The 21,807-nt window shown below is 52.6% G+C and overlaps 1 protein-coding gene across 1 annotated transcript in view; it reads right to left on the reverse strand.

The window, feature by feature from the left end:
- Positions 1-7,896, reverse strand: part of LOC119095381 (phenoloxidase-activating factor 2) — a 74,589-nt gene extending 66,693 nt beyond the window's left edge. Inside the window, exon 1 of the mRNA XM_037218228.1 lies at positions 7,770-7,896. The gene's annotated coding sequence lies outside the window, so the exon portion shown is untranslated. The remainder of the gene's footprint in view (positions 1-7,769) is intronic.
- Between the last annotated feature and the right edge of the window lie 13,911 nt (positions 7,897-21,807).

Below are 21,807 nucleotides of genomic sequence, written 5' to 3' on the forward strand. Positions count from 1 at the left end.
ATGGCCGTGGCCTACACGGCCGCTTCTGCGGTGCCGCGGGAAGGCAAGAGAGAGGCATGGCTGCCCCTCTCCCCTCCCCCCTCCCCCGACAGCCGCCCGCTACAGACCTCTCGCTGCAGGCAGGTGTGGGTGAAGTGAGCATATGGAGAGCCTTTGCCAGGGAAAACAGAGGCCACTTGTTTGCCTTGTCGCGCGTCCCGTTAACATTGCGCCCCGCTACTGTGACTGTCAGCTTACCATCGTCGTGTCACGGAACCCTACCGGCAGGGCACCGGCGACAGCGCTGTTGTCCGGCTGAGGGTGTCCGGACACCAATCAAACGCAGCGATCCTCCCGAGAGACACGTCCTGCAATGCACGCAGCGCGAGCGCCCTGCCGTGCGGCGCGTCACGTCTGCGCGCGCGGCCACCCCGACTGGTCGTCGCCTGTACCGCTACGTGGGCGTGTGCGCTTGTCGCGAGCGCTGCGGTCGGCTGCTCGGCCGGTGGCGCCAGGCCAGCTCTGCAGGCTGAGGGGCGTTCATCTGCAGAGGCGGGGCGGCCTTGTTTGGACGGCTGCAGCGGCCCGCTCCGAGGATCAAGGCAACAATGCGGCTGGTGGGCTCGCCCGAGACCCGTACGGAGCGGAGTTCCAGTGCAACAAAGGAGCGAATGCAGGTGTGCACAGTGCTGGTCTAAATTGGCCGTAGCTGAGCGGCTGCGCGGTGAAATGCTGGGCGGTGTATCATTCAAATACCTTTGGTTGTGAATGAAGCCTTAAGTGTGTTCCAAAGGTTTGTGAAATTGTGCGCGAATATCTTTGCAATGATGTAAAGTGAGATGCATGAAATGTGGGGCCAAGTCGAGGAAGGCTTAAGTTTACGGGCCCTTGATGTAACGGAGAATCCTAACGATTTCCTGCAAAGAAGCTCATGTACATGTCGGGAATGCCCTCATGTGGCTTAGGGACAGCGTGCAATCTGTTCTAAGCCTGATAGATGAATGTTAACCTTGACTGTCGCAGACGTCGATGCATTAACCCTCGCCCTAATAGGCAGCAGAGTCGATGTGACCGCCTCATAGGCCTTTTTTTGGATAACTCTCCGGTATGCTGCGCAATTGCACTCAAATTTTCAGTAGCCCATGAAACATTCGTTGCACGTGTTTCGACGTCAACAGCACCTTTCTAGCTTTTTTGGCTCCGGAGCAGCGGCGGTTTAGAGGAACACTGCCAGGCGAACTACGGCAGGCGCTGGTGGCGGGCGGCGACCGACCATATATTATTGATGTGTGCTCAAAACACATAAACCATGTGTTCTATTGTATTCATAACTGAACAAGAAATACGGCTGTTTAACTCTTGGGTCGCCACAAGATATGGTCTCGTATGTATAATGCTGTAAAGCTAAAAAATGTGCACTTTTGGAAAATCTTCACTTTGACCTGGCATAATGGATCAATTACTGATGTAACAACACAAACACCGGTCTCAGTCGTTAGATCTCGCTGATAGCATTCTACTGGTGTTTTCACGAATCCCTATCTTCGATATTTTGGAAATGCCAGAAGGCCTCGATTGTTCTCCTCTCCCCTTCCTATCAGCCGCGTTATAAAAAAGCCAAAAAAAAAAACGAATCAGGGCGATAACTAAAAAAGACTAAAGAAAAGACCCAAATCTACTGCGGAGGGTTTGATAACAATTACCGTCTGATTACGAGACATGTGCTGCCTTGAATGCCTTAACGACTTCTGGAGCCACGTTCTCCTTGAGAGCACCCAATAAATACCGGAGCGGGTGAACTGAATCGAGTCGTGGCTCAGTTGGCCGACTGCGTCAGTTGCCGCGGCCTTCGGAGCTCCTTTGATGCGAACAAAGCACGATTGCCGCGCGCCGTGCTGGCTTAAAAGGCTTAAAAGTGGAAAGTGCTGAGAGTTGCGTTTAAAACGGGTAACAATTCACGTAAAGGAATCAAACAGCATCGCGCTCCGAAATCCCACCTGGACTATGTTGCAAAACAAATCCTGCAGCATCTAGTGATCTCCACAAAGGACCACGACCAACTATCCTCTCCATGCAAAAACGGCAGGCGAAATGTCACAACGTGGCGTAGTGCGCAACACCGACCGATCAGCAGGCCCGGCTGAACATAACGGTACAGTGTGTCGAGCTGTCCTCTGCTAGAGATCATCTCCGGAGCCGCGCCGCGCCTCCAACGCCGGCTATTCGTGGCATCCTCCGTGGGCGGCTCCGCAGGGCGGCGTACCATTCCACGGCGGTTTAGACCGCCGCGCCTCTGATCACCTCCGTGACCGGTCTGCGAGCCGGCTGCTGACCTGTCAGCGGCCGCTGGTCCGTGCACTGAGACCGTTGGTCCGTGCACTGAGACCGCTGGTCCGTGCACTGAGGCTGCTGGTCCGTGCACTGAGGCCGCTCATACGCTCAGGGCTCTGATGGCTCTCCCAACGAAATCAGCAGAGCCAAAACTGTTATAAAAAAGTATTGAATTGTAAAAATTAAATATTTCATAGCAAAAGGCTACGAGGCTTTTTGTACAGGGGCTGGCGGACGGCGCTGTTTTTACACAAAGGACTTACATTAATTTTTACTTTTGTGTATTCAGCACTAAACAAAATTCAAGACTCGTAAAAGCCCTCTCTGTGCCTCGTAAGACACATGCTTCAGATATATATCTGGCGACAGGGTTCCTACGATGTCCAAATTTTGAACTTAACCCGCAATACACGACAGACAAGGATCGTACGCCAACGTTTGCTTGAATCGGATAATTGCGTCATTCCTCCGCACTCCCATGCGGTCAGCGGGTGCACCAGTTCCATAAAAGATCGAAATCTCGAGGTAATCTCGAGGTAATCGGACTCGGTGCCCGGCACGTCCCAGATTCCAGCCATGCCCCGCGTCAGCTGCAGATTCCAGCCATGCCCCGCGTCAGCTGCAGATTCCAGCCATGCCCCGCGTCAGCTGCAGATTCCAGCCATGCCCCGCGTCAGCTGCAGATTCCAGCCATGCCCCGCGTCAGCTGTGGCGTGCCTCCCCTCCCCCCTCCTCTCTGTCGGCGTGCCCCGGCAGGCTCGGTCGCCCGACACACCCATCCCAAACATGGTTCGCGGTGGGTGCCGCCCGGCACAAGGGCGCAGCCGACCTCGGCAACGACTGCCCCCGACGTCACGGCCGGAGGTCAGCTGGAGAGGCGGTTGGAGACTGTCTGGTGTCGCTGACTGAGCTGTGGGGGTGTGGCCGCGCTGCCGACAGCGCAGCCGGGGGACTGGGACACCGCGGCTGGCATAGCCAAACGCAGCCGAACATTCACGGCCGATGCAGGAGCATCTGAGTGACTGACAGTGCCCTAGAAGGTGCTACACTCTCCGTCTTCGTTCATTCTTTTAAATACTTCTGAATGCTCACTCTTCGCTCTCCTAAATAACGCTCCCTGCGCTGCCTTACATCGTGAGCTTGATTTGAGGGCGTACATTCGCGGCTCTTTGCTCCATTGCATCGTGCCCCGACTGCAACTCAAGTGCCAGGGAACTGAGTACGACCCTTGACATGGCGGTGCTACATAAATGCTTCAATCTAAATTACTGTACAATCAACGGTCAAAGCTAGTGAGGCATAGGCCTTGAAGTATCATTAATGTTGGGCCGCCTGGGGCACTGCCCTCCAACTTGCCCCTCACCTCAATCCTATAGGCCGCACGTGATCCGAGGGCCTTAAGTGAGCCTAAACTAAAGCCGCGCCGAACTCAGTCGCATGGCCGTGCCCGCAGGCCCCGACTGCTGAACGAGCAGCCCCCAGTCAACAGCAAGGCGTGGGACCACGGAACAAACGTCACCAGAGCAGCCTAACAGCAAGGCAGCCGACCACACAGGGTTCGGGCACCCGCAGGATTGACAGGCGCATATATGCAAGCTCGGGCCATTCCAGCACCGAATCTGGAGGGGGAAATGGGTGCTCATCCATGACCTTTGTACGGGGTATTGACATAGTTGTCAAAAAAACTGTGCGATAATACACTGAGAGGCGCAGAAACTCACACTGAGAACGGATTGCAGAGCCAGAGAATCTTCTGAACAACCCGTCGGTGGGCACGGCGATCTGTTCAGCCGGATTGGTGGACGGCCAGGCTCTCGTACGTGCGCGGTTAGCTCAGTATCACGGGTGCATAGCGTGGCAGGCAACGGTGGCTGTGCTTTATCAACATGCGGTGTAATTTACGCCGTCGTCTAATTCTGCATTGAATGGGACCTTCTGCGACAGCTTCGCCAGCCCTCTACGGCAGCTTCGACAGCTTTCTACGCCAACTTCGGCAGTCCTCTGCGGCAGTTTCAAAGCTGTGCGACGTGACACTCCTCCCACCAGCTTTCCTCGGCACTCTCCACTTTAGCCCAACAGCACGACAGCCGACGACGCTGCCTGCCTCAGCACAGTGTGGGTCGGTAAGCCGGCCGGGTGGCTCCTGGCAGGCGCTCGCCCCCGCTCCTCCTCGGCCGCCGCCGCGCCGGCCGGCGACGGCTCCCGGCTGTCCGACAGTGTCAGGGTCAACCACTTCGCTGGCGGGACGGCGGCCGACGGCGGCGCGGCAGCTCGCGGCCGAGCGGAGGCCGTCGCGTGGCTGGGGCATCCACCGATGAATGTGAGGAGCATCTGGACCGCTGGGGCGAACGACAAGGTGTCTGTGTGGGTGGGGGTGGGGGGGGAGGGGCATAGGGACCTCTGGGGACGAACACGGGATGAGGTGCAAGGAGGAAGGGGTGTGTTGTGTAGGAAACAACAAAGCAGGGTCTATGCGGAACCCGCTGTGGGGATCTCACTGTCACCGGGGATTTACGACGCACTCAGCTGCTGAGGCTACATGGCGTTGCCTGCCTCCTAGCCTGGCAGGAACGGCGTGCGCCGCGGGGAATAAAACCCGCTCTGAAGCTGAGGTGGGAGTAGAAAGGAATATCGAAACCACTGGAAAACACCGCTTTGAGGCAAAGGTATCGGTGAAGGGGCTTCAAACCTCCGGCGACCGTTGCCAGGACGGGCTCGGTCACATGTCCCAGGCGCGAGTTGTGCGGAGGTCTACGGTGCGGGAGTGTAGCAGCTGGAGACACTGGCAGGGTGCGGCCGGTATACCCGACACGTCCTAGAGCTGACCTCGAATGCAGCTGAGCATCGCCATTACGAGGGTCCAGGCGCCAGGGATTTTCATCATGCAGGAAAAGGATTTCTAGAAAAGGTGCAGTCGTAAAGTTCAATGTGTTATTATGAATCAACCCGAAAGCATGCGGAGGAGTCTTGCGAGAAATTTAATCTTTTTGTCAGCCACGTGGAAAATCATTGATCGGCCAACACAATCAGACCTTGTGGAGGGCCCCATCCTGCTAGATCGCGAAGTAAAGCACGCTACGAGGACGCGTCATTCGGTACCTCTGCTTGTCACGAGGAGCCCAGCTCAGGACGGAGCGTCATCCGGTACCCCACACATCACGCGGAACCTATCTACGGTCGTAGCGTCACCTGGTGCCACCACCACCACACATCACGCGGAACCCAACTGCGGACGTAGCGTCACCTGGTGCCACCACCACCACACATCACGCGGAACCCAACTACGGACGTAGCGTCACCTGGTGCAACCACCACCACACATCACGCGCAGCCCAGCTGCGGACGGAGCCGCTCTCACCGAGACCCAACTCCGACAGCCTCTACCGACTCCCTCGACTCAAGTCGCCTGACTCGCAGGCGGTGACTCGGGTCGAGTAGCCAGCTGGTCCGGGCGAGAGGCCGGCGAGCAGGGAGTGGCTGCCGCAGACCGGTCCTGACTCGGACCCGGGAGCCGGTGCGGCGTGGCGCCACAGCGGGAAGCACGATGCACCGGATAGTGCGGCCGGTGCCAGTCCTTGTTTCCTCACCGGGAGACGCCGCGGCCGGGTCTGGTGTGGCTCAATTGGGCAACGGCCCGCCCACGTCCTCGTCCCATGCATTTGAGAGTGTAGACGTCGCAGTGGCGTAACGCGGTGGGCGCTTAACGACCGTTTGCGGCTGCTGGCGTATCGTTACGCTGAAGCGGACAAAAATAGTGCACGCGGCGTGTCTTGCGCTGCGGCGGGTGGCGCATGACACGTGGGACTTTGGTATCAAGCCGTTGTCGATTTGCATTCGCCCGAATTGTGGTCGGATAGGGCGATGTCGTCATGTCGGTGAGGGAGGTTTCTGTTCTTTTGGTTGTCTCTGTGTCGTTACGGTGTCATAGTTGATGGTGATGACAATGTCGAGTCACTCTGAGGCCAGGCAATACGATCAGTGCTTCTAGAAAGCATGATATATTTTGCGGTAGGTATATTTCGGCAAAGGCTCGTGGCAGGGGTGCAGTTTCGCAAAATAGTTCGAAGTCGCTGACAGAGGCGCGGCCATAGTTTGCGACGGGATGAAGAAATCGGACGTATCGGAGATATCGGAGGTATCACGACTTGCGATGTGGAAAATATTTTGTTTTGCTATTGATTTCTAGCTGCATTGATAATAATTACACAGTGCAAAAACACTATCAGACCTTAAAAACGCCTATCGGTGCAGCACCTAGCGTATGAATGATGTATTGATGTCGGTCTGCCCTTGTGCCTTGAACAGTTGTTTCAGCTGCGTACCGTACATATTCAGTCGACTATCCGCCACTCCTGCTACTAAATTTCGGTTGTTGGACTCCACGTGTCGCTGCCCATAACAGCATCAATGCGATTTAAATCCACATGTCGCTGTCCATAGCAGCATCGATGCAATTTTAGTCAAGCTAGCTTCTCTCGTCAGCAGCATCCGTAATCATATTCAGTAGTGCCTTGATGAAAAGCTGCGCACTGACATGACAGGATAAGGGACGGGGGAGGTAAAGCCCCATGAGCTCCCCCCCCCTCCCCCCCTGGCTGCGACACTGCTGGCCGGGAAATGAAACGTTGCCAAATCTTCTCTAAAACATACTCAGGAGCCGGTTCGGTCCTCGATTTCATTCATTTCCTTCTTAAAGTTTGGGGATGAGCCTTTCTTTCAACTGGTTAGGAAACTGCACCCCTGGCTCATAGCAGATAACTTCCATCACTCTTTGCTGTAGTTTTAATGGAGTTCGTCAGCAACCGTGTCCACTTACCGGAGATATGGCTTCAAATTTGCGTCAAGGAGAAACACTACGCAAGAACACGTAAGCAGAAATATGACACACAGATCTGGTCTTCCTACTCCAATTTTTCCTTCCCGCAAGCGCAAAGACAGACTCTGCCAGGGATGCATGCAGAATTTCGCAACCCGGGCACGGCTCCCAGTTTATTCACTCCAAAAGCCATGTCTTGCAAGCAGTTCATCAAAATTACATTCCTCCAACTTTTTTACGTATATATTACAATTCGCTATTTCCGACACTGTTTTACACGCACATCATCCACGCAAGAATTGATAAGGGGCAAGAGAGGGGGATGACACACTCCCAGCCCCTCCGCCTCTCATATACGTGCCTGAGCTCCAGGACTGACCAGCGTGTCACGAATTCTGAATTGATGAGCAATTCGTATTTATCACCGCTGATCTCTGGTGGAGGTTCGTCACCGTCACGAACCATAAATGACCGTTGGCGACATGTTTCGCATGAATCACGAATTCCACAAGCTCATGACGTAGCGGCATGCCATCCAGCCAGACAAAAATGCACTCAGCACACAGACACGCAAACACCACACGGCTGCTTCCTCCGTCGTGAGGCTTCCGACGCTCACTGCGCAGAATCCGCACTGGCTTACCTGGTGGTGGACGCCGGAGCGGCGATCGAGTTGGATCCAGGGACTCGTTTCGACCCCCTCACGGAGGTATGAGCCTTGTACCACGACGCACGTGCACCACCCTTCGCCCACCGCCGTGAACTATAGCTAGCCGCCGCCGGGACGAATTTTGCCGAATTCTATGCAGGAGAGCTTTCACTGGGATCCCGACGTACCGCGGCCTTGCTGGAGATGGGCCAATCGGTGCGCGCCTCACAAAACAAGTGGCCAATCACCGGGCACGTAACGGACGGCCGAAGGTGCTTGGACATGCAAGATGTTATGCTGGCGGATTTGTTTGGGCACCGTCATGCGCTTGGGGACGCTGTCTTGAAAAGAGCAGCGACTCCAAGCATGCTAATGTGACGCCAAATGAGATATCTGGCTGCTGGCCTTCGTGGACGAATGCATAATTGGAAGCTCGTGATTCACTTGCGTTGGTGAGATTCAGGACAGATAAACAGAGGTTCTAAGCGTTTTGAGGTGCATTAATTCTGTTCGGATGTAGGCTGTCGTCCGCACACGTGCAGCCACGGATCGAGGCATGCGGCACCTGGTCTGCTGCTTTGAAACTCAGCGGATGAAGGTCCTTAAGCTGCTGTCAGTCATCATGAACATTTGAACTGGAACGCCGCGTTCAGTAACGGCTTATCGTCCCGAGTAACGAGTGATTGCGTACAGTGACTGAAATCGTCCATCGTTATCATCTGTACTGTACCCTGCCCGACCACATAGTCCAGTTTCAGACTGAATTCTGGACTCGCCCTCACGCGACACTCCCTCTTCATGGTCAAGTTTGCTGTGGGCCATGCCCCCCCTCCCCTTCCAGGGGCAGCACCCTACCCCTACCCCCGTCAGCCGAGTGCGGCAGACGCTCTACTGGACAGGCCTCGCTGCAGTGCTGTAGTAGTAGCGCTCCGCCGGACGGGCTCCGCTGTGGTGCTGTGGCAGCAGACGCTCCACTGGACGGGCCTCGCTGTGGTGCTGTTGCAGCAGACGCTCCACTGGACGGGACTCGCTGTGGTGCTGTTGCAGCAGACGCTCCACTGGACGGGCCTCGCTGTGGTGCTGTTGCAGCAGACGCTCCACTGGACGGGCCTCGCTATGGTGCTGTGGCAGCAGACGCTCCACTGGACGGGTCTCGCTGTGGTGCTGTGGCAGCAGACGCTCCACTGGACGGGCCTCGCTGTGGTGCTGTGGCAGCAGACGCTACACTGGACGGGCCTCGCTGTGGTGCTGTTGCAGCAGACGCTCCACTGGATGGGCTCCACTGTGGTGCTGTTGCAGTAGACGCTCCACTGGACGGACCTCGCTGTGGTGCTGTTGCAGCAGACGTTCCACTGGACGGGCCTTGCTGTGGTGCTGTGGCAACAGATGCTCCACTGGATGGGCCTCGCTGCGGTGCTGTGGCAGCAGACGCTCCACTGGACGGGCCTCGCTGCGGTGCTGTGGCAGCAGACGCTCCACTGGATGGGCCTCGCTATGGTGCTGTTGCAGCAGACGCTCCACTGGACGGGCTCCGATATGGTGCTGTTGAAGCAGACGCTCCACTGGACGGGCCTCGCCGTGGTGCTGTGGCAGCAGACGCTCCACTGGATAGGCCTCGCTGCGGTGCTGTTGCAGCAGACGCTCCACTGGACGGGCCTCGCTGTAGTGCTGCAGTAGCCACTCCGCTACTAGAGGCCGGCAGCTGGGTCGCCGTACTGACCCAGATGCTAGCGTCACGACCTGAAGTCGTGCGTCGCGTGTCCACTGGCTAACAAGGTATAGCGACCGCCGCTACGGGGATGGCAGAGCACGCAATCGGTGGCAAACAATGGCTGAGGTGGGATGCGTAATATGAGCTGTTTGATTATTCGTTCATTCGGTTAAATTCATGTGAAAAAGCGCAGAAGTTGTTATGGCAAACGTCTTTTAGCATAGTAGGTATGAAGCCATACAAGGGATGAAACGAATTATCCGGAAATGTTGTGCACATGAAGATCTCCATCCACAGCTGTTACCAAAAATAGTTCAACTAATCCAATTTAAAGACATCCCTCACAGCTCGGCCCTGTCTTTGTCCACCGAGAACCTACGCGACTTTTTATCCACTGTTCAAAATTCCCCGGCCAAGATGTTTATACTTACGGAACAAGTAGCACAACGGTTCAGTGTGATTATGGAATGTGATGTGAACTTCACCACCTACACGGCCACACGATGAAGATCGTGAATTTCACTGTGCACACAGGACGAATTCCTTGTTTCTTATCTGCAGTTGTGAGTTAATCTTGTTTGCAAAAATGTGCTTACATTTGGGCCTATCTCTTATTTTGTCACAACTTCAAAAATACAGCTCGTAAATGGCCGATGAGAGCGTTCATTGCTAGTGCGTCGTCACTCACGGATACAGCCAGCAGCAGCACATTGCATTACATATTACCAGCATGCAAAGGAAATCTCAGAGTGCTTTGGAAAATTAATTCTGGGCAGCAAATATGACGATGGAGCTACTTCAGCAGCACGAAACACGGTTGTCGGTAATCGCCTGAAATGTCAAGGATTCAAAACCCGTTGGCTTCCTCAGAGCCTCCGAACGACGACATTCAGCGTTATAGTTTTACCGAGCGGGTGAGTCGCTCACTCGACTCTCGCGCGAACAGCCCCCCCCCCCCCCCCCCAATTTGCTGAAGAAGAGTCACGTAGCCTGATTTCCTTCAGCTGTACCACTGCCCTCATTGAACAGGAAACAGATGAATTGCGTGTTCTCGTGCAGGAAGCCGGGCATTATTTCGAGTAAGTTGAGACAGCTCAAGGATGGATTAAAAATGATCAGGTGGGTATTGCAGCTTCCCTTCACCCCCAAAGGGGGTGAAGGGCAAGGGCATGTTTGGCGGCAATTATGCATGTTTGGACCTCGAAGATAATCCAAGCAAATTTCGTCGAGTCAAGCTTGTATCAGAACATTTGACGAAGGAAATACAAGCAAAATCAGATCAGTCTTTCTTTTAATTAAGATACCTTTTGGGATTTAGGCCTCCCAAGCTAGACTTGATCCTCAAGGCGGCATTCTGGATCCGCTCTTGAGCCAGGTTTTTGTTCTGGCCGGCTGTTTATTCCAGCGTTGATCAGTTTACTGATCATACACATTACAAAACGACTAGAGGTAGCGTTTCCACGATGCACAACGTGGTTCAAGAAGTAGGCTGCCTCGAAGCTTTGTTAAAGGAAGCTCTGAGGTGGCAAATAGATGTCTGTCCGCGTCAATCCATGTACAACTGAGGGGCTAAATATTTCTAAGTATTTATTTGTGAGAGCACAAATGCAATACATTAACATATTAACATTTATGTAGATGCTTCAGCGCAGACAAGTGACGCCAGGTGACTTTTTGCAAGTCGTCAGTCAGTCTCCATGAAGATACAGCTTTTGAAAAGATACACTCAGCACTATGCGTGTACCTTGGGAAGGTCATATTTGGGGGCACTTCTGTTCGACATGTGAGCCCAAGCCATACGACAGGACTCCAAAGATGCGCAACTGCACGACAGGACTCCAAAGATGCGCAACTGCACGATAGTAATAGTTCAAGGTGAGTGGTAAGGGGGGATATCACGACGAACTCCTTGTTGTGTTTTTCGTGATAAGCGTGCCACGCACTCAAAGGAGAAAAGATGACTTTCTTGCGGCCAGCTAACCTAAGAAAATTTTGCTATTTTCCTGTTGAGAAAAATCATGCGATGCGTGCTCCTCGAACGTTTTCTTTCCAATGGCCTTCTATGGCAGACTGTGTAGACCAGCCTGAAAAATGGGTTGTAGATTGTTCATAAAGTGCGCGAGCGCACCATTCCGCAAAACAAACGTTTGGGGTAGGAAGGGGGGGGGGGGTAGACGCATAACTGTTATTAGCTGAGCGCTGCGTGTCTGGCCACTAGCGTGTGCCACATCATTTTATTTCCAGCCAAAAATCTACAGGTGCAGAATCATTTCAATATGGCGCATAGCCGTTATTTCAGCCTGGTGAAGCTAAGTGCCCAAAAATGCGTTACTCAATGACCTAAGCGTCGTCTGCAGCTCGCCCGTATGCAAAACCTGCTCGTTTCCGTGGACGCCTTGGATTGGCTTTCCCAGATGACTGAAACTGAGCGAATGGCCTGAGTGATGTGAGATGTAAGACATGATGGCGCAGGTGAGCCATGGTCAGGAACACCAGTTGGGGTAAAGGGATGGGGAGGATCGCGAAGAGACCAGCTTTGAATTTGTATTCTTTGACATGTGGCACATCATTTCATTTTTTCCACAACTTTCATGTGTAACATTCCGAATGTGTTGCGGAGAGGTGAAAAGGGTTTCTGATCTACCGAATATTGTAGGTGACGGAAACTGAGAGCGAGCCGGCTGGAGACAACATTGCAAAAATCAAAACGAATTTCAAGTGGGCGCAGGCCCATAATTGCAGAAAAGCAAAATATGGAGGGATGGGGTGAAAAGGGGAAGAGGGAAGCGTGATCAGACCGGTACACTTTCGTTTTTACGTGTACCCCATGATTCTCTTTCGGTCAAATATCCTTCCGTGAGCAGTTATGCAAATGTGGCGCACGACTCGATTTGGTTAAGATGACAGCGCAATGGAATGAAATAAGCAGTTTTGCTGTCATCAGCTGGCCTTGATAAAACCGCTGTCTGGAAAAATCTGCTTACCTCGTCTACATTTATCTGCAAGTCATGTTTCCAGTAGTTGCAACTAGCCGGATCAGCTGTTGTGATTGCGGTGTGGTTCTTGAGCGACGCGGGCGCACTGTACTAAGAAATACGGGGGCAGTGGGGCGGGGAAGGAGGAGCGGTACGGTCCCGACCACGCCAGCACGGAGTTTCTATTCATTGTCATTTCTGCTTGTCCCGCGGCACAAAGACCTAAATACCATCTTCGGAATACGAGTTATTTATTTTTAGCGTTTGATGCAGCTAGGAAAAATGAATATGTGATGTAATATCAAGAATTTGAAGATCATTGTACCAAAACTGTGTTCAAATATTTTTCGGGGCATCTAAGCATGTCCAATTAGACAAAACCTTGAAAAATGCTTCATCTCAACAATTTGCCTGGTGACGCGTACTTGCCTTTGGAGAGCAAATTTGTCCCATGGGTCTTTTTGCCACCTAAAACCTCTCGCGTACCATTTTTCAGATGTAGATTGCGGCTGTGCTTTTGATAGATCATTGTCCAAAAGCATGCAAGGAGCGACCTAAGCAGGGTATGTTTAACCTACTTTATGCATTAAAAGGTCTCTTATCGCAGAATATTTCCACGTTACCAACATTCTCTGGAAAGGATGACGCGATATGGCTGGTGATGTGCTCGGGCGCATCACACAGAGAACCATGATGCCGATTCGGGAAACGAACGGTGATCAGGTGAGCGTCGCCTACGTGTCTGATGATTAGCATTAGCAGTATTTGAATTAGTTTACGTCAGGTACACACAAGCTAATTTTTTGGTAGGACGAAGTTTTGTATATCTGCTATTTTCACACCAATTGATCTTGGAAAAGACGCTTTCGAGCAACTGAACCATGGTGAATTAGGCCGGGCCCTTCCATCAGGCGAGGCAGCTGCTGCGGTGAGGAAATTTGGCAGCTGGTAACGAAAACAACTTCATAGACGCTCGGACGTCCATTATTTTTTATCTCTTAGATTAGTGATCCATTTGAAGGAATTTAGTTAGTACTGTAAACATAGCCTTGCTAATTCATGACCTGATAGTGATAATAAGAGGGATTCGCCCCAACAATGCATTTGTAGCCAGAGCAGCATTCTAGGCAGCGCGCAGCCATTGCGAAGCTCTGCACAAGTAAACTGTCGTGGCAAACCCCGTTATCCACCCTCGCCATCAACAAGAAAATAATCCCCTTTCGCTTTCACGTGGGGGTCATTTCCTAGAAGAGGAGCGCGCCTGCTTAGGCGTGCGCACGAACTACCGGTCACGGATTGTTTTGGCGCAGAGCCATATTGAAGGAAATTGGTGGCAAGGCGGACGTGATTACAGTGCTCCTCGCGCTGTTTTTTGACTAGCTGCCAGGGTGGCGGTAAGGAAGGTTCGTGCTCGTCAACAACAGCACGACACGGCATTCACCTGCCCCTGGAGCAGCATGTGCCAACCAACGTACCATCCGTGGCCGGCGGGCAGCAGCTAACAGTGTTACAATGGATGTCATTCGCACCTGGAGTTTCCAAACATAGACGCGGAATGCAACCTATGAAATCATGGGAACATGGCGAATAATTAACTCCTTTCCTGAAATCTAAAATCACACCCAGCGTTTAAACGATTTTCAAGGTCATTCCGAGGTGGATTTCCTCAGGGCCGGGCACGATTTCGTGCCGTGTCGTGCCGTGTCGTGCCGTGTCGTGCCGTGTCGTTTTTCTCGTGGAAGCCTCCCTCAGCCGTCCGAGTCAGGTCCGTACGCTACGGAATCGGAGGCGGTGCTTATCCCAGCTGATCCAGCCCTGACCGGTCCTGTGCCAGGCGCGGACGCTTACGTCATAAGGCCGTGGCCCAGCTGAGGTCTGCAGACCCCTGAAACCCTTACATGTCTTCCGTGCATCCTTGAAAACCCTCCTGGCTCCCGTAATTCATGAGAACGCAAGAACATTGCCTGACTCTTGTAACCTCTGAGAACTTTCCACAGCTCCCGCGGCCAATGAGACGCCCTAAAATTTTGTGACCATCGAGCTCTTTTCGCGTCTCCCGCGACCACCGAGAAGCCCCCGGGTTCCGAGACTTTCCCTAACCCTCAAACTCTATTTTATCAAAAACTCCCATTCTCTCATTTGCCAACCTCCGTACTCTCTCAGGCTCTCCCATTGGATTGGAATTATTGGGCCTCTTGTCACCTTGAGAACACGTCTCAGCCTGCCATGGTTACCGAGAACCCTATCCAGCTGCCATAACCCCTGAAAACCCTTCCCATCCTGCTATGGTCACTAAGAACCCTATCCGGCTGCCATAACTCCGAAAACCCTTCCCAGTCTGCCTTGATCATTGAAAACCCTCTCCGGCTCCCATGACCCCTAAAAGCCCTTCCCAGTCTGCTACGTCACTGAAAACCCTCTGCGGCTCCCAAACCCCTGAGAACCTTTACCAGCCTGCCATCGTCACCGAGAATCCTCCCTGACTCTCATGACCCCTGGGGACCCTTCCCAGCCTGCCATTGTCACCGAGAACTCGATCCGACTCCCATAACCCCTGAGAACCCTCCCCGGCTTTCGTGACTCCCAAGACCCCTCCCGGTTCCTGTGACTGTTGTGACAGTTGTTCGTGGAATGAGCCCAGTTCTCATGGCGCGGCCGGGATCCAGGATCTGGTGGTCGCGTTTCTGGGCTGGGAGCTGCGGTCACGAGCCTCTGAGGCCGCTCACACAGATGTCTGAGGCAGCTGCACGCAAGCACGAGAGACATGCAGGTTTCCTACAGTGAGAGTGAGAGTGAGCGGTGCAATCAAGAGCCAAAGTGAGACACGTCAGATGCTTTATACAGGACTCGGTCATCCCGCTGTAAATCTGGCAGGTAACCTAAAGAGCGTGTCATTAACTTGACCAAAGCAGTTTCAAAGTTTGGTAGTCAACAAGGCTTCTCTCCAAACGCCGTTTGAAACATCCTTCACGTTATTTCGTCAAGGTGAACTGAGTACAGCACCTGCAGCCCGATGTTGTCAGAAATACCGCCTGCCTTTACACCTGACGTCGCATGTGATTCAACACATCCTGTTCCTGCAAGGAAACTGCATCCCACCTGGGAGTACGTGACTCTTTAGCTTGAGTTCGGTGGCCTTCTGCGGGACAGTAAATGTATTGGTAAGACCTGTGATGAACCCGGCCAAGGATGACGCCCTTCCAAAGTAAGCAGACAGATCAATGCTGGTGCTGCATGTAAAGTGCACTGATTGCTGCCGCTGCCAAGTGTGGGACCAGAGTCTTTTCGCTGAGTACAGAGGTGATGTATGAAGTTCACGTCCCGATGTCTGGAGGATTTAGACACACAATGGCACATCGCATCTTCCTCCAATTACGTATCTTCCAACGGCATGTGTATGTGTCTACTGCTGCAATAGATAACCTTTGTCATCAGCAGCCTTTTGCCCAAGCTGCGGTTTGCCGCAAGTTGCGGCTTATGCATTTTGGCACTTCGGGCTGAATGTGTACTCCCAACATCACATATTACCCGCCTGGCTCGCTGATATCAAAATGCAGTAAGCTGGGTTTGACTACTGCTTCAGGTTACGGGTTTACGAGACTCGAACTTAACCATTATCATCCAATATAGGATGGCTTAGTTTGCCCAACCAGTGATGGACCATCAGCCTTGAACTGTAATAAGAAGGTAATGGAAAACAGGGAAGCGGTTGCGGGAGCACATCAGCTGAGATACCGAAATGTTTTTTTTTTATCTTATACAATTATTAAGACGCAGTCAACAGAAGACAGCGTGTCTGCAGAGTGGTTAGACAATGGTGACAGTCGCCGAGCATCTGTCCAGTTCCACAATGCACAAATGGACAGAATACTAGTGCAATCCCTTGCAAAGCGTCGGCGGTCTACTTTCCGTTCTTTTTTTTGAACATGCCCTTGCAGGCCTGTTCACAAAAAATACACTAATTTGACAGTAGCATGTCCGAACGGGTGCAAAGCGGAATCTAAAACTCTGCAAATGAGCGAATGGCTTATGCATTGCAGTGAAGATCCTCCGAGCCCATCGTCCAAATTTGACATTCCAAGGCTTCTTTGCGGAAGTTCACAGCTGCCCCATCAGCCAGTTGGAAAGCGATGTTTGCCAGTGTTTTGCGTTCACTTTCACAGGGTAAGAACATAAAAGAAACACGAAACCATTTATTCTGGATTTCCCCGAGCCGCCGCATGAATGATGGCAGTAACACGTGGGTGGACAGTCCTGCCCCGCATTCCTCCACTCCCCCTGCCCCCCCCCCCCCCACCGACCCCCAAGTTGCCTCATAACCGGACACGGCGGAGCTGCCTGGCGACACTGAAACGCCTACCTGCGTGGTCGCCTGCCTGCGTGGTCGCGACATTGCAACCGGGCTCAGCCGGCCTCACCCCGGCATTGCAAGATGCATGTTGCAAACGGAGATCGCCCGTCTCCTGGGCCAAGGTCCCTTGTCCGTGTCCGGCAGATACTGTCGGCCCGCCGACGTACGTCTGCAGGGCTTAGAGGTGCTGACGCGCGAGATGGCCTGCATGTACCCAGTCCACCAGCTATTCACGAGTCTGTGCCTTTACCAAGCCGCTAGCTATGCTTGATCGGCTGTGACTGTCCGTTACCCAATCGTTGGTGCCTTTCCAGCATTTCAGGTCTAACTTGTTGCGGAAAAATGTCAAGAAACCTTACACGTAAGCCGGCTTGTTTGCGTGGATTAGTGTGGAAGTGATATGAATTGAGCTAATGTTAATAAAACCAAAGTAAAAGCGCAGAGAGCAGCATTGTGTAGTATTTTTAGAAGTATCTGCTAGTTATTTTTGCAAACGTCGTACCTAGACTGGTACCAATATCCGCAATTTTCCCAAAATCTACACTCAACCGAGTCGTTCAACCATTCCATATGAGTACCCATGGGGTCTACCAAGACCATGAAGTTTTTGCAGGCTGATACAGGGCCACTGAGGCATAAAAATGAACGTCCAGGTATGTGTAACCAAGCATGTTGACAGGATGGTGCAATGCGATAATGGCATATTCAGAGTGTGCCCACGATATGGTGCGGAGTGTCTCAGTGAGATGAGGTGGAGTCTTGAGATGAGATGGTGAGAGAGAGAGAGAGAGAGATGAGATGAGAGATGAGAGATGAGATGATGTGGCGTGCTCCAGTGAGATGATGTGGAGTCTTCCAGTGAGATAATGTGGAGTCTTCCAGGGAAATAATGTGGAGTGTTCCAGTGAGGTGATGTGGGGTGTCCCAGTGAAATAACGTGGAATGTTCAAGTGAGATGATGTGGAGTGTTCAAGTGAGATGATGTGGAGTGTTCCAATGATATGATGTTGAGTGTTCCAGTGAGACGCGACGGTGTATTTCCGAAGAGACCAGGCGCCGTGGCCTTGACGCCACCATGGCTCAGCAGCATACTCAACAGCTCATGACAGGCTGGGGCTAGTCATGCTATTTTTGGGAGCGTTTTGGTGTTACCCCACGTCTCCCGTTGTGGTCGAGTGTGGTCTGCGACGATCAATGAAAGGCATTGTATGACATGGAACGCGTTGTTGCAATGAAGTCGCATTGTCCGACGATGTGGCAGATTCCGATGGCGTCTGTGCATGATCATAGGGAGTCTGACAGGCGTGTTTGCTGCGTCCGCCTGATCCAGCCAGCACACTTACGGACGGATGCACGCCCTCGCACCTGTCTCAGGTGTCGAATTAACAACAGGGTCCCGTGTGCGAGCTGTGCATGTGGAGCATCCCCGACCGCACCCACTTCCTCCGCCATGGCTGCTGTACCGGACAAATGCATGACTGGAAGCGCTCAGCAAGGCCGTTTACTCACTCCCGGCACTCCGCGTCTGCGCCTGGTGTCTGTGTTGACTGGGCAAAGGACTCCAGCGTTTCCTTTTTCCGTGTTTACGTTTCCTATTTCATTGCAGGCCTCTTCTAAGGACGTAACCCTTGAATGCGATGAACAACGTCTCGCACGTTTGCAAAGTGGCACGCATTCGGCTTACACTTGCAACTGATACGGCTTATGTTTGCTATGGTACCTTTGGGATGGAATCTGACGTGGTTAATAAAGGATCTGCATTTCCACAAACCCAATTTGTGTTTGCCAAGTCCAAAGTATCGCGGGTCTTAATCAAACTGCTGGTTTAATGTCCTTTGTCTCCCTTGGGTCTGCTCTAAAGTATGCATGAGATTAGGCTTCAGTGTAGATGAAGGTCTGGAATAATAAAAAACAAGAAAGAATTGTGATGAAACCCAGTCCTCCCCTGAGGAACTTCAAAGTACGATGTGGGGTTGCCCCCGGGTATGAGAAGCAGGGCGTCGGAATATTTGGTGCGCTGCGAAACGCTGCGCAAACTTGACGGCCGACCCAACCATATCCATCTACTCGCACGGCAAGCGACGGCGGCTCAGAGCCTCGCACGGCAAACGACGGCAGCTCAGAGCCTCGCACGGCAAACGGCAGCTCAGAGCCTCGCACGGCAAAAGACGGCAGCTCAGAGCCTCGCATGGCAAAAGACGACGGGTCAGAGCCCCGCACGGCAAACGACGGCAGCTCAGAGCCTCACACGGCAAACGAAGGCAACTCAGAGTCTCGCACTGTAAAAGACGGCAGCTCAGAGCCTCGCACGGCAAACGGCAGCTCAGAGCCACGCACGGCAAACGGCAGCTCAGAGCCTCGCACTGAGCTGCCGTTTGCCACCTCGCAAACGACAGCTCGAAGCCTCGCACGGCAAACGACAGCTCGAAGCCTCACACGGCAAACGACAGCTCGGAGCCTCGCACGGCAAACGACAGCTCGGAGCCTCGCACGGCAAACGACAGCTCGGATCATGCGGCGGGACACGCTATCCCTGCCGCAGATCTGAGCGATGACTGGCTATTAGAGCCTTTGCCGATGGCCAGGCATTCCCGACGGCCGAGCATCCGGGTTTTAAGCACGCGGGGTATTGCTTTCATCAGCTATAGCAGGGCGCGTTGCAGACACTAGTTTTGTAGAGTGTCGCTTCGATGTTGAAAATTGAAATGATTTGCTGGTCAGGCTACCACCAGATCCGCTCCATAAATAAGTCAAGACAGCTCACATTTGTGGTCTATACTAGACGCATCGAAAATATCCGGTCGGCACTTAAAGCACCTGAAAACTTCCAACTCTGCACCCGAGGCGCTTTTGGAGAAGGATCGCGAATGACTGATCATTTTGATATTTTTTACCTAGTGCGGGTGTTAATGGAACAAAATGTAACAGTTTGTTCTGAATGACAAGAAAAAGTATTAAGCTACTGTTTTGTCGAGGTGTATTCTATTATGACAGTCACATTCGTCTCCGAAGATGAGGTGCACCATGGACGTGTTCCCGATTTTATGGAAGCCTCAGACTGAAGCAAGCTCTATTATGGTGTTGATTTTTTTCACTTAGCTTATGCTAACACACATTGATCGAGGCTTTGCACCAAATTTATCTTGCAATCTTCATGAGATCAGCAGGTCAATCGCAGTCAAGCAATTCCAATCGCTGTTATCAGAGCGCGGATTAGTTAGGGCTTAGCACATTTCATACGACAGCCTGGCTGCATGTAATCGCCTTAACATGACGTTAACCTTTGTTCCCCCATTGAAGGAGTGTATACCATGTGGTGACGTGAAATGCTGTCGGTGTTATTGTTCACCATTGTTTGCAAAATGCAATGCATTTCATATATGTACCTGCAAATTTGTCTTCGCATGTTAAAAATATTTTGGCGGTTCATGTGCTCTTCATGTATTCATAAGCTTGCAATGAAAATAAAAGAATATACACGCTCACGCGTACACACACGGTCTTGCATTTGCATATATGTCTCCTTTCATGACGTCATACAAGTGGCAAGAAAACACATTGGTTGAAACCGAGACTTCAGTATGCACTGATGAGGGTTTGTAAGTAATATTTCAAAAGGATTTTATCCGAACCTATCGAATGGATGGATTTCTGAGAACGGAGCTTTTGCTAAGAAGTGCTCGTTGTGTGAGTCTTGACCGCTACCATGTGATCCGGTAATTCCAGGTCAATGGCAGAATTTGATGGCAAAACTTTAACGCGCCGCATTGCTCGACACGGTTCGTCCTGCTCTGTGGCATCACCTGGTCTTTGGCGCGGCCGTGGCTACTGACCGCAGATCATTCCTGTCAAGACCAAAAGTGGCCGCCTGAAGCGACTCCAAGCTACCCTGCCACGGGCGGGTGGATGGGAAGGCAGGCGCTCTAACCAACTGGGCCATCGAATATGGCAAAACTTCGAAGTTCATGCTAGATATTTCTGTTAGTCAGCTTTCGCCCCTCAGCCAAGCCTGACAAAGCAATATCGCCAGGAACAAGACTAGAGCTATCGTCCTGTTTTTGACGATGCGGTAAGTGTTATAGTTACCTTCTTTTTGATAGCCTTTTGATGTTCATGGACGTGGAGCAGGACTTGCAGCCCATAAACCCACACCGCACACAAACATTCTTCTTGGGCGGAGAGCTGTGGTATCCAGGGGCGTGGACCATGAGACAAACCAAGTGTCGGAATGATTGTCAGGCAAGTCCCTTCGTTTTCTTCCGAGAAGTGCTCAAGCATCGGCGCTCCCTCTGACTTAAGCCATTTTGCGTTTGTCAGTACGGTGCCGTGACCTGCCAATGTCCGTGGCGTTTGGACTCTCGCGCTTCGGTCAGAGCGATCGTTCCGTGGCGTTTGGACTCCCGCGCTTCGGTCGGAGCGATCGCTCCCGGAGCGATCGCTCCGTGTGGACTCCCGCACTTCGATCGGAGCGATCACTCCGTGGCATTTGGACTCCCGCTCTTCGATCGGAGCGATCGCCTGGCATGAAGGGCTAACCCGGGGGCGAGATTCGCGGCTCGAACCGAGCTCTGCGTTGGCACCTAGCTGCTTATGTAATTCGCGATCAGCGTGATGCGACATGGGCGGCTGGGAGAGCTAAGTGATGCAATACTGATGTGTGGTTCTGTTCGCCTAAGCCGGGTGGAGGAAGGCTGTTTAATCCGTTGGAATTAAGCAGCTGAATGGATTCAGGTGCATGCAACAATGCTCCCGGCGCTGGCTTTTGTCCTAAAACCACATACGCCAATCATGTACATGCAATTCTTTGAAATAAATCACCTTAACTCATCAGTGAATGTTAAGCTGACACTGTGCACCGTCTCCGCCGCTCCCCTGCCTCCGCCACCCAGACTCCGTCTCCGCCGCTTCCCTGCCTCTGCCACCCCAGACTCCGTCTCCGCCGCTCCCCTGCCTCCTGCCACCCCAGGACTCCGTCTCCGCCTGCTCCCCTTGCCT

This window comes from Pollicipes pollicipes, unplaced genomic scaffold (assembly GCF_011947565.3).
Source record: "Pollicipes pollicipes isolate AB1234 unplaced genomic scaffold, Ppol_2.1 Scaffold_4219;HRSCAF=4965_pilon_pilon_pilon, whole genome shotgun sequence".
In the NCBI taxonomy this organism is placed as follows: Eukaryota; Metazoa; Arthropoda; class Thecostraca; order Pollicipedomorpha; family Pollicipedidae; genus Pollicipes; species Pollicipes pollicipes.